Source organism: Podarcis vaucheri (assembly GCF_965113315.1).
Source record: "Podarcis vaucheri genome assembly, chromosome: 8".
Taxonomy (NCBI): domain Eukaryota; kingdom Metazoa; phylum Chordata; class Lepidosauria; order Squamata; family Lacertidae; genus Podarcis; species Podarcis vaucheri.
Window position 1 is genome coordinate 28,893,135 of NC_138766.1, and position 12,596 is coordinate 28,905,730.

Consider the following 12,596-nt stretch of genomic DNA (forward strand, 5'->3'; position numbering starts at 1 on the left):
GATGGGAATAGAGCATCTTAAAGGCTACAGCACATTCAGTTCAGATATCTGTCTCTTGCAGAAGTCATGCCTTATGATTAACAAATTGACTAACCAATTTATTCAAGCATAAGCTCTCACAGGCAGGAGCCTATTTGATCTGATGAAATGGTTTTAACAGATGCAGACTCTGGGCATTGTTTCCTCACCCACTTTTGACCAAATACCTCTCCCATTTTCTGAGAGAACATGGGAATACAGGAACACTGCAATTTGCCTAATACGCAATCAGGCCAATGGTCCATTGACTGGCACCAGCTATGCAGAATTTCAGAAGGGGGTCTCCTCCAGCCCTACCTGAAGATGCTGAGGATTGGACCTTGGACCTTCTGCATACAATGTATGAGCTCTACCCACTGAGCCACAGTCCTTTCCTTGTAGGGGTCTTAGTGGACTGCAAGCTTAACATGAGTCAACCTGAGAGCGATGCAGCAGCAAAAAATGCTAATGCTGTTTTCGGCTGCAGCAACAGAAAAGTGTCCAGATCAATGGAAGACAATAACACAATGAAATTCAAAACAGTAACAATTTATTGCATGTTTATTCAAAATCCATTAAAAACTATTTAGTTTAAGTAATGCAAGAAAATCAGTCAGCTTGATCCAGTGACACCAGAGAGAGCCATTTTCAAATAACTCAAGGGCTATCCCATGGAAGATGCAGCAAGCTTTCTTTCTCCTGCTCTGGACGGTAGGACTTGAACCAACGGCTTCAGGATACAACAAAGGAGATTCCGACTAAACATTGTTCAACAGAAGAATGGACTCCCCTGGAAGGTGATGGACTCTCCCTCCTTGCAGGTTTTAAAGTAGAGATTAGATGACCATCTGTCATGGATCCTTCCTTCCTTCCTTCCTTCCTTCCTTCCTTCCTTCCTTCCTTCCTTCCTTCCTTCCAGTTCTGCCCAATCTCAGTCCATATTTCATGGCTGGTTAAATCATCTGTCCCCCTCCTGATTCTCGACACCTCTTCTTCTGCCAGTCTTTGGCCAATTGGGAAGTCCAAATAGAGCCAGCAATTCCTTCAGGGAGGAAAATCATAAGTCTTCAATGATGAAGTCATCTGGATAGGAGAGAATGAAAAAGAGAGTCCTCTCCGCTTTTTGTAGCTGGAGTCAGTCTGGGTGCTGCCCTCCCAGGCCAGGTGGGAAAGGCCTGCCAGGCAGAAAGCAGGTCCTGCAGGACCCCCAGCAGAAAGACCTGGGGGGTGTCATGGGCAAACAAGGGTCAAAGGATTTCGCTGTCCCCAAGGCTTACCTTCTTTCAGATTTTGCCGGAAGCAGGCCAGCTCCGGCCAAATTACTGTGTTCTGCAGAGGAAAGAAAAATCTGGGTCAGATGACACTACGAGCCCCACCCTGGATGGGTGCAAGAGAGCACAGAAGCAGCCCCACGCCAGGAAGGACGGGTCTCCCTATGGCTTAGGCCCAATCGCTTGCCCCAGAGGACCTCCCTGGGCCCTGCAGCCTCCTGGGAAGAGGTGGAAGGGCAATACCAGGAAAGGGGGCAGAAAAAGCCTCTGGCCTCATCCTGGCACCCAGGGACACACACTGCATCTTCTGCATTAAAAGTTGCTGAGGGGGTGTGCTCTTGGGGGGATGGAAGTAACCAAAGAAATGAATACAATAAGGCAAGATACTTACTCTGAGGTGGGGGAATCTTCGTGAAACGGCCAGCAGCAGAGAAATACTGCTGGCCGCTAGTTTCCTTTCCACCTCACTGCCCCAAAGGGCATAATATCGGTGGTCCTGCGGGAGGAAAGAGTGTCTCAGTGTCAGGAGCCAGTCTGGGCCAAAGTGGCCCTCTGCCGCCCCCATCACAGAGTCCCTGGCACTCCCGAACCATGAGGGTTGCCAGTTTTGGTCTTGGGCCAAATTGGGGGCCAAACGGGACAGGGGACTCCGTGTCCCAGAAATGGGACAGTCTGTTGGGTAAAGGACCGAGAGTGGCGTTTGCCCTCCTAGTTGGGTCATAAGGAAAGGGTTAAATGAGTGTGAAGTGATTGGCCAGTGGGCACCCAAGGGGAGGAGTTAGAGTTAGAGTTGGAGTTGTGTGGAAATCAGTTGGGAGTTGGAGAAGGAAGAGGGAGGATGAGTCTGTGGGTTGGTCGAGTTGTGTTGTGAGAGAGTGAGAGAAACTGATAGGAGTCAGATAGACAGCTGGGATAACCAGTTAGCAGTTATTAGGAAAGGTATAAGCCGGTATAGAAACTAAGATGAAGAAACTGACAAGAAAAATTATCTGAAACCATAAACTTGTTAAGGCTTATAAAATAAACTTGCTTATTTGATTTAATGTTAACAACTGTCTGGACTCTGTGTGTACCCGAGAGAAACGGGTCGGTGGCAGCAGGAAAGTGATCATAGTGGTGGCACAGGGATCAATAGACCGTCAAACGTCCGGGGACCCTGTGTGATCACTGCAGGGGGCAACCCTAAAACCACTCCTGATGCCATCAGGACACTTACAGTGAGCAGCTGGAGGTAGGTGCCAGCATTGGGGGCTTCCAGAAGGAGACCCTCCCCCCCCCAGCAGGCTCTGGAAGTGCCTCTTCAGTTCCCGCAGGAAAAGAGAGAAGAGAGGTTGAGTGCTGGGTTAAATCTTGCAAGGGTGTGAGAAGAAAGAGCTGTGCAAAGGGAAGTCAAGGCAGAGGACATGCCTCTTTGTCCTCCTTTTCTGCACCCCCAAGAACAGCCTCCATTGTCCTACGCAGGATAGCACTGACCATATCGTAGCTGAAATATCTCCCATGAAGCTGGAGAGAGAAAGTGAAGGGGTTAGACGCTGCCTCCTCCCTTGCCCCCTTCTCCCTCCTGCCTGCTCTTGCCCACCCGAAGCTCCCCCTGGAGTTCTGCCCCCCATCCACCCCAAAGACCCCACTCACCTCAGCTGGAGGAGGGCCTCCAAGGCCAGGGCCAGGCTCAGGGGGTGATCCCTGAAGCACTCCAAGTGGGCAAAGATGTGTTGGAAGAGCGAAGAGGAGGAAAGTCAGCTCCTTCTGGGGGTTTCCGGCAGATGGCTCCAACCCTAAACGCCAGGCTTGTCTTCTTAGGACAGCCCTGTCCTTCCTGGAGAGGGAGGAGACCCCTAGGAGGGTCCTCCAAGCATCAAGGTGTCCCAGAAGAGGAACAGAACATGAGGACGGTGGTGGAGTCTTTCTTGGAGCCAGAAAGACCCCCAGGAAGGGGGAGAAGGCCAATGTCGTAGGGCAGCTGGTGAAATGCAAAATGGAGCCAGGCAGAGGTGTAGTAGTTGGAGGGCTGGACTAGGAGGACCTGGAAGAGCAGGGTTTGAATCCCCACAGCCATGAAGCTCCCTGTTGGACATTGGGCCAGCCTTGCTTCCTTTGCAGGGCTGCTGTGAAGATAACAATTGGTGGCAGGGAGAACCATGAAGGCCACCTTGAGCTCCTGGGAGGAAAGTGGGCTAGGAATGTCCTAGTAAATGTAAACAATGAGAGTAAATGAGTAAATGAGAGAGTAAATGTAAACAATGAGAAAAGGGGAAGGCAGGGAAAGAGTATGGAGGAACTGAGCTCTCTGAAGACTGGCCGGGTCGATTTCCAGAGAGCCAAGGCTGTGCAGGGGACCCCAGGACTCACATCCTGCCCACAGGAGGCCAAAAGAAAGCAAAGGAATGCTACTTACAGTCTGCACATTTTGTTCATGAAAAATTCCCACCCTCCTCTCTAAACTAGCTAACTATCTAAAATGCCCACCCAAGCCTAACTCTGACCCCAACCCCAGCCCTGAGCCTAAACCTAATCCCCGCCCTAACCCTACACTTACCCCTAACTACTCCTCTATGCACAAAATATATACAAAATGTGCACAAATGTGCAAAAAAGAAAAATGTAAAATAAAAAATGTGAAAATAAAGAACAAAAAATAAAATAAAAAATAAAAGTGTTAAAATAAAAAGTGAAATGATAAATAAAATAAAAATAAATAAACTCAAATGAATCAAATAAAAGTAATAAAGCAAATAACAATAACAATAACAATCAAATGAACACCTCTCCTTATCGTCTCCAACCACCACCAACTCCTATCTCTACTACTCAACTCGCCTCACTACTAACCCACAATGGCCGCCTGCAAGTTGGTGGCTTTTAAGGGAGAAGCAAGAGATGTCACAAAGGAGGGAGGTCCTTGTTACCGTGGCAACCCCCCACTTGGCCCTGGCCCCTCCTGAGAGGTGATGCTCCACTGTCAGAACTTGGAGGCACCTGCTGTTCCGCCTGCAGCTGAGCTGTATCTTCTCTCGGCAGATTCATGCCGGCATTTCACATCCTTCTTCCTGCAGCCCCATTTCCAAAGGGAGATCATCCCCACATCCTTCAAGGCAGGCTAGGAATCTCCATAGCACAGGATTGGACCATCTCTGATGCACTGCAGCTGTTCCCCACAATGAAATGGAAGGCATCTCCAGGTAAGGGGGCTGGGAATGTCCCCCCCATCCAAAACCCTGGAGAGCTGCTGCCAGTCAGTGCAGGCTAGTTGAAGAAGGATATTGAGCAGCAGGAAGGTGACCAGAGGAGGGTGACCAGGATGATGAAGAGTCTGGAAACCAAGCCTGATGAGGAATGGTTGAGGCAGCTAGGTATGTTTAGCCTGGAGAAGAGGAGACTGAGAGGAGAGAGGAGAGCATAGCTGTCAACTTTTCCCTTTTCTTGCGAGGAATCCTATTTGGAATAAGGGAATTTCCCTTTAAAAAAGGGAAACGTTGACAGCTATGGAGGAGAGCCATCTTCTAGTATCTGAAGGCTACAAGAGGGAGCAAGCTTGTTTTCTGCTGCTCCAGAGGGGAGAGCAGGAGAGGAGATTTAGACTAAACATTAGGAAGAACTTTCTGATGGTAAGACTCTCTGGGACAGTGGTAGACTCTCCTTCCTTGGAGGCTTTTAAGCAGAGGTTGGGTGCCAATCTGCGAGGGATTCCGCTGCAATTTGGGGAGCGCATAGGGCTTACTTTACAGGGTTGCTGTAACCACACAGGGCTTCTGAGAATCCGAAAGTGCCTGACAAATATTGGGCCTTCCATTTCATTGTGGGGAACAGCTGCAGTGCATCAGGAAACGTCCCTCAACTTCCATTTCTTCTCTCTCCTGCAGCCAAAGGAGCCGGGCTGGATTACCAAATAGGCAGAGTAGGCACTGGCCTATGGGCCCCACATTTTTTAGGGGTCTCACGGCAATGGATCCAAATAATGTTGATTTGATCTTGGAAGAAAACGACAATCAAGCTTTCTTGGTTCAATGTTATTCCAGCGTGCTCATGAGGCCTGCCCCCCAACCAGATTTTGACTGCCAAGGGGCCTCTGCAGGGTTTAATCCAGCACTGCCCCATGAACAGCCCAGTATACCTGAAGGAACATCTCCACCCCCATCGTTCAGTTCCACCCCCACCCACTGAGGTCCAGCTCCGACAAGTGATCAGCTTGTTGCTGACTCATCTGAGTCTTACAATTAAAGAGTCCTTCCTGGTAAAATCCCTTCTAATCCCTCTTTTAAAAAAAATAAACACAAGAATCTGATTAACGTTAATATAAAAGTAGTTTACTCACAGATTCATTCAGGTTCACCGACATATCCCTGAAGGCAAGCTTAGGTTGCATAACAACTAGAACTATTCCATAAAGAAGTTAGTTCCAAGTGACTGCAGCTAAGCACACAGCAACATACAAAATGGAGAACACACACTGATCAGAACATGGAGGCCATGTGCTCCTCCATGCTAGTACAACAGACTACACCCTCTTCAAGTCACATGTAGTGCAAGTCTGTCCCAACTCAGGAGTAAAGAGGAAGCCTTCTCCTGAGTGGTACAAAACATCCCCTAACATGTCCACTGTAGGAATGTTGTACTTGACTGCAGTTTTATATCCCACAAAATCTACGTTTCTTTATTTTGCCTCATCCTGGTATATTATAGGTTGCTTCCATATGGGTGTTTATTGTGGGATTGGCACTGCTCTCGCATACACCCCCATGACAGCATCAAAATGCTAGGCTGTGTTTCCTTCCTTTTATATTCAGAGTCACAGTTTTCACAGAAAATCAGGTAAGTTTTAAAAAAAAAAACAACAACCTGCTGCCAATGCCCCATTTGCAATTTCTGAATGGCCAGTTTGCAGTATTAAGCCCCCAGCTGGAAGCACCCATAGAGATTTCAGTTGCCACACAAATGCGGTGGGGATAGGGCAGGATGCAATAATATTGTGCATTTCAAATGTTTGTACATAGCACTAGCAAAGGTGCTGGTGGGTAAATATGTATTGAAAGGTATATGCTTGAGGGTTTCCTATAGGCATCTAGCTGGCCACTGTAAGAACAGGATTCGGTTCTAGATGGGATTCAGCAGGGCTCTTCTCAATGGCGTAACTAGCTGCTCAGGTGCCAGGTGCGGCGCACACATCCTTCAGCTGGGGGCAGAGCTAGCCCCCCATGGGGCCAGGGGGTGCTGCGTGCAGCCTCTCTGCTGCACCCCCCCCCCAGCTGTAGGGCGGCTGAGGGAGAGGCGGAGGGCAGGTGCAAGTCCCCCGCTGCCATTTCAGGCAGCCCAGAGCCTGCAGGTGCCCAATCCACCAGGAGAGACGTGTGACTCGGGCATGCTGTGGTAAGTGCCGTCCCCCGCAGTGCGGCACCCAGTGCCAGCCGCGTTTCGTTATGTTTGTTGACTGAACAAAAAAGTTGCGTGGTCCCTTTTTAAAAAACAAACAACCTCCTATTTTTGTCATTTTGTCAGCCCCCTCAGTGATGACACCTGGGGCAGCCCGCACCTTCTGCACCCCCTTCCTCCGCCACTGGCTCTTCTTGTTTTCTAGGTAAACTCTTAAGGCTACAGCTCATTCAGTTCAATTTCATTCTGGCCGTACGCTCCACACATTTTAAGGACATGATCCCATACACACACTGCCGAATCCTGGGAACAGTACCATCGTTTGTTAAGGATGCTGGGAAGTTTAGCTATGTGAGAGGTAAATTACAGTTCTCGGCATTTTTGGCAGGTGGGGGGCAGTCATGTATGGTGCGATCTGTCTCAGTTTGCAGAAGCCACACCTTGCATTTACTGCACCACGAAATAGAGAGGCTGTAGCAGTGGTTCAGCTGGTAGGAAACAAACACAACAGACAAGTTTTATGGTTTCACTATGTCAGCTACTGCTGTACCAATGTCTTCTTTCTGGGTTACGCTATTACAGCATGTTGGGTAAATGAGGGCTGTTAAGCCAGTATATAGTGTTCCCTAATTTAGGGGAGGAAAAGCACCCTGAGCTATTCCCTCTTGAAAGCTGCCATTGGTGTTTTGCCCCCCCCCCCCAATGCCACAGTCCTGATCCCTTGGCAGCTATTTAGCAAGGGGGGGGGAGCACACAAATGCTAATTATCGGTTTAGCATAACATGTTGGTTTGGTTCAAAGAGATCCCAGTGCTGAGTCAGCAAGGACTCTTCAAAATTTGATCCTACAAACGTTACAGGGCTAGACATAAAAATACTCCCAAAAGGAGGGTTCAAAACAACAACAACAACAACAACAACAACAACAACAACACACTAGCAGACTGTAAAGAAGACGATCCAAGAAGGGCAAGGGAGAACTGAGAAAAAGAAGTATAAGATAACAATTCCACAGACTGATTTGGGTGTGTGCACAATGCTTCTTTCTCTTAGTATGTTTTTCTTTGATCCAGAGTAGCCAGTCAAACAACACCCAAGGCGAGTCTAGCAGGAACAAGGTGGAGTCATGTTTGCAGCTGGGCTCTTCCCTATATTGATACAATCCAGTCCAGTTTTTCCTAGTGCTAAGACTCAGAGTTGGCACCTGAATGCCAGCCAGACATCCTGACAATTCTTGTTTCAAGTGGTGGCTGAATAGACTCATCATCAGTATTTCCCAGTTATCCACATTTTTACAAGCTCTTTTCACACAGCTGAAAAAGGAGGTGTACGAAGTGCAACATAAAAAGAAGGAAAGCCCCAAGAAACAAGGCATATTTTAGTAAAGTGAATGCAAATCTACTTCATAAAATATACTATTGCTTTTCCATATATATTAAAGAACTAGGGGCTGCCACCCCTGCTTGCTCTTCTCACCAACCCACCAGCTCCACCCCACATCTTTGCCATCCTCTCCTTCTCCACATCTCTCCCTAAACCCCTACCCTCTTCCCTCACAGCTCACCCAAACACCTCTTCCTTCAGGAGCGGGTGCATGAGAGAGCAGTTTGCCTATGATATGCTTCCCCCATCTTCCTTGTGATGCTGCTCCCGTGATATTTAACAGAGGAGGGCACATCAGAGAGCAGTTTGCCCAACTGTTCTCCAGAGCACTTTCCATCCTTTAAATGGCACTCTTTCCTCAGCAGTTCACCTGGGATGCTTCCTTGCTCAGCTGTCGGCTGTTCTATCACCACACTGTTTTTGGCATGAACGACAGTGTGACGCTTACAAAAATAGAGTATAGAGAGACAAATCACGATGGGAGAGGCTGAATATCCAAGTGGCTTCTTGTGAGACAGGAGATGTGAATCCCCAAGTATGTACACATACAGCCGTAAAATGCATTCACTGCCTTTCTCAGATGCATTCCCCCCTCTCAAGTGTACACACTGAATATATTGTCTCCATATTGTTCGTTTAGCATTCTTTGAGTGTCTTGAAAGTGCCTTTCAGTAGAACAGTTATAAGTTGTTCTATATTTTACCATGCATGTTGAAGCACCTCTTGGCCTTGTGTGGAAACTGAAAGTGCCTTCTCTGGGGAACCCCTTCTTGGGAAGGGTCTTGTGATGTTGTTGGGTTATACATGTGTAGCCACTGTCCGCCCCCTTGGAGATTCACTTGACAGATGCTGGAGCTATTTGGTGTTCCAGACTACCTTGAAGATAACTACACGTATATCAGTATACTGATACTCCAAGCATCGCCTGAGCTCTGTGAGTACAGCTCCCAACTGAAGTGCAGAGTGTTTGAAGACCGGGACATTCGCAGGGAAACCAAAATGCTTGTTTACAAAGCTATTGTACTACCAACCTTACTGTATGCTTGTGAAACATGGACCACTTATAAACGCCATCTCCAACTCCTTGAAAGATTCCATCAACGGTGTCTCCGAAAATTTTTACACATCACTTGGGAAGACAGGCGAACTAATGCCAGTGTGCTGGAAGAAGCAAAGGTCACTAGTGTTGAAGCAATGATTCTTCAACATCAACTTCATTGGACCGGTCATGTTGTTTAGATGCCTGATTATTGTTTTCCAAAGCAACTACCGGTACTCTATTCTGAACTTAAAAATGGAAAGTGTAATGACAAATCTAAAAAATGTAATATAAGCACCCAACAACTGGGAAACACTGGCCTGCAAGTGCTCCAACTGGAGAACAGCCTTTACCAAATGTGTCATGGGCTTTGAAGATGCTCAGACATAGGGTGCAAGGGAGGAACATGCTAAGAGGAAGGCACGCTTGGCAAATCCACACTGTGATCAACTCCCACCCGGAAACCTATGTCCCCACTGTGGAAGGATGTGTGGATCCAGAATTGGCCTCCACAGTCACTTACGGACTCACTGTTAAAACTGTGTTCGTGGAAGACACTCGGCTACGAGTGATCGCCAAAGAAGAAGTCTTCAGTCTTTGGAGAGTCACATAGGTTTCACTAATGTTTTGCTCTCTAAAAGGATGGGTAAAAACAGCTCTTTAAAAAGGACAGGTAGAATCTCTTTCTCTTCTCTACATGAACACAGCTGGAAAGGGGCCAGTTTCCACCACAGTATGTATTATTATTATTAAAGTTATGCTTCCAGTTTATCAAAACCCAGAAGCTTGGATCAACTTACTGCTTTAATCACTATAAACCTTTTCCACCAAGAACCATATTATCTGACTGCTTATGGTGGCAGTTTGACAGATTTGAGCTGCCCCCACCATCTCCTTCGCCCTTAACAAAACATAGTTGATGTTGCCCTTTAAGAAATCACAATGACTCCAGTAGAATTAATTGGTATATCAGGGAGCAGATAGATCAGAAGCCTAAAGTGCCCCCCTTTCCTCATTCAATAAACCAAAATTTGCGATATTCCCCGCCTGTCTGGTGTCAGGGCAGGGAAACTCTTAAGCATAACACACCATGAATGCCTTGCAATAAAACAGGCACCACAGTCATTAGCCATGCATCCACCAGAACAGGGAGCCTCTGAGCATACTCAGAGTGCCCTGCCCAAAGAAAAAGATACATAGCCATGAAGTTGCCCACGTGGTAGAAGGGAAGGAAGGCTATGCATTTACAAAGAGGTTCATTCAGTGTTAGTTATACTCAGGGTAAAGCAATTGAAAGAAATAGATATGACTAACTTGAGTATTAATTTCAGTGAGTATCTTGTGGGCAGATGTTAGCTGGGGACAACCCAGAGTGTCTTGACTCCCACCCCTGTAAAAAAATGTAGTAATGAAATTGCCTGCATGGTACAAGGGAAGGCAGCCTCAGGGCCTACACTGAATTAAATATAACTAACACTGTCTGTGTAGCCTCTGCTGCCAGGCTTCTGGTATCTCAATAAACTCACAGGGTTTTATCTTTAAAGGGAGTGTGGTGGGCATTAAGAGCGGGGAGCAAATAAATAAATTAATGTGCCCTATCCACAGAGGACAAGCCCTCTGCATGTACTGATGGCAATGATTTAACAACTATTCATGCAGGTACGGACACTTACAAAGCAACGTTTACAAAAGCACTTTTATAAAACCCAAAACCACAGCACTTCAAAAGCTGAAGTGTGTACAGAGCCTCTGTCAATTCTGTGAGATGACTCAGATGCTTTGATATTATCCAACAAAAATACGCTTATGAACTGGCTAGTTGAGTTGAGAGGAACTGTTTTGTGATGGGTCCTATTTGAAGGGCAGGTTCCTGATGATGTTCTTCTCCTTGCCCTTTAAGGTTTTCAGAAAAACCACCTGCTTTCACATGATCTTCGTGGAACATAGGAAGCTGTCTTACACCAAGCTAGACCATTGGTCCATCAAACTCAGTTGTCTACCCTATTTTGCAATGGATCTCCAGGGTTTCAGACAGGAGCGCATTCCCAACTTTACCTTAAAATGGTAAGGATTGAACCTGAGACCTTTTGAATACAAAGCAGATACTCAACCACTGAGCTAAGGCCCTTCCCAATCCTGGTTGCCCATTGAGATCTTCAGAGAGGGTCTTCTCCAGGCCCTACTGAATTGTGGCTGGTGAGTCTGCTAATCAGGGCCTTTTCATTTGTGGCTCCCAGATTCTAGAAGTACCCATTCCCACTTGAGAGGCCCATCTACCACCAACCCTTCTGAACCTTTCGGAGAATGCTGAAGACCATTTTGTATCATTGAGGCTTTAATGTCAGCTAATCTGCTCCCTCCGGTCAGCAGGTTTTTGTTTGACTCTGTGGTTTATTGTATTTTTGGCTGGTATCATTGCTGCTCAAATGGCTAATTACATTCATTGGTTTTGTTATAATTTAATGGAATTGTCAATCATTAATTTTAATATAAACAAATACAGTCCGAATCTGAGTTCACTTTACTCTGCAGTAGAAAGTACTTCAAAATCAATGCCTTGAATAATCTGGGTCCTCTGGGATCCACTGAATTCTTGAATAAGATTTAAAGTTCTTGATCAGGGTCATACCATGCCTATCAAGTGATACAAGAAACAGGGATGTCCTAATTTTTGCAAAGAGACTTCCGTTTCCCTAATTCTGAGGTACATGGGGAAGAGGGGCTGGGTTTCGCCCTCTCATAGGTCTATATCTGAAAATAGAGGTGACAGAATAGAATTGAAAAAAGGAAGACAGGGATATGATGTTTTTCATATTGATGGAAACTTGTCTTAGGGTGACAGGGCTGATATTCAGATTTGTTTTTGAGCCACTTTTTATTGGTAGATCTAGCTGCCATCACAAAATTAAATCAGGAGATAGCACTCAGTTCAAGAATACGTTTAAAATACACTCTGTATTCAAACACCAATTAAAATGTATGGTGAGGTGTAGACAGCGTCTAGAAATCTATGCAAAGCAAATGTCTCAGAAAGAGGATTTCATAGCTTTTATTCTTTGAACTTGAAATGAAATAGTCACAGGTTTAAAAATATATGGAAAACCTAAGCTCTGTCCAACAAACAAATATGTCCAGTAGTTGGGGCTGCACATCCCCAGTCAGATACTTGTGGTAGACCCAATCAGCTGTTCCGTGTGGAAGGGGAGAGATAAAAAAACCTCACCCACCCCCCTTGCTCCTCAACCTAAACAGATAGGTGATCATCATTGTTACTGCGAGTATACAACTGGGGCTAGATGCGCTTAGCCCTAGCTCAGGTGTGGACTTGCTCATTTAACACTAATTTGTGCATGCATTCTCCTTATAAACTGCATCTGTATCCATATGCTCCTAGTCAGATTGGGCCAACGATGACTGTGTAAACTATTATTATATCAAGTTACATCATAATGGTGTTGTGCTGTGAAATCACATATACACACTGGCCCTCAAAACAACTAGTCTTTGCCAGTTCTGCTT

At 46.3% G+C, this 12,596-nt stretch overlaps 3 long non-coding RNA genes across 3 annotated transcripts; 2 read left to right on the forward strand and 1 right to left on the reverse strand.

The window, feature by feature from the left end:
- Positions 1-551: 551 nt before the first annotated feature.
- Positions 552-2,855, reverse strand: LOC309539854. The gene is made up of 4 exons (XR_014222998.1): positions 2,506-2,855; positions 1,681-1,785; positions 1,296-1,347; positions 552-1,101 (listed from the first exon to the last, which is right to left on the reverse strand). It is a non-coding gene; the product is annotated as an uncharacterized lncRNA (long non-coding RNA).
- Positions 2,856-2,927: 72 nt separating this feature from the next.
- Positions 2,928-3,783, forward strand: LOC309539267. Its single transcript, XR_014222795.1, has 2 exons — positions 2,928-3,504; positions 3,535-3,783. It is a non-coding gene; the product is annotated as an uncharacterized lncRNA (long non-coding RNA).
- A 674-nt stretch (positions 3,784-4,457) lies between these two features.
- On the forward strand, positions 4,458-11,586 carry LOC309538944. The gene is made up of 3 exons (XR_014222533.1): positions 4,458-4,564; positions 6,783-6,861; positions 10,978-11,586. It is a non-coding gene; the product is annotated as an uncharacterized lncRNA (long non-coding RNA).
- Positions 11,587-12,596: the final 1,010 nt, after the last annotated feature.